The following is a 373-nucleotide window of genomic DNA, read 5'->3' on the forward strand; positions in this document are numbered from 1 at the left end:
CCGTGGGCCAGGCCCCAGTCGGCCCCCGCCGCGGCCATCGCTGCGCCGGCGCCGGCGACGGCAGCGGCGGCTCCTCCTCAGCGCGCACGACCCGCTCCGGCCCACGGCCCGGACACGCCCCCCCGGCGCGCGCGCCCATTGGCCGGCGTCCGCCACGGCGCGCTCCTCATTGGCCCGCGTTGCTGTCGCGGCGAACCGGGGCGCGCGGCGGAGGCGGGACTTCCGTCTGGCGCCGCCTGAGGAGGGCTCGGCTGCAGGCAGAGACGCGGGTGGCCAGCGATGGCCGCGGAGGGGGCCGACTGGGGCCTGGCCCACGGAGGCCGATGGATGGCGGTGGCTGAAGAGCCATGCCCCTTGTCGAGGGCATGCTGTG

Source organism: Monodon monoceros, unplaced genomic scaffold (assembly GCF_005190385.1).
Source record: "Monodon monoceros isolate NGI ecotype Baffin Bay Population unplaced genomic scaffold, NGI_Narwhal_1 Super_Scaffold_12, whole genome shotgun sequence".
In the NCBI taxonomy this organism is placed as follows: domain Eukaryota; kingdom Metazoa; phylum Chordata; class Mammalia; order Artiodactyla; family Monodontidae; genus Monodon; species Monodon monoceros.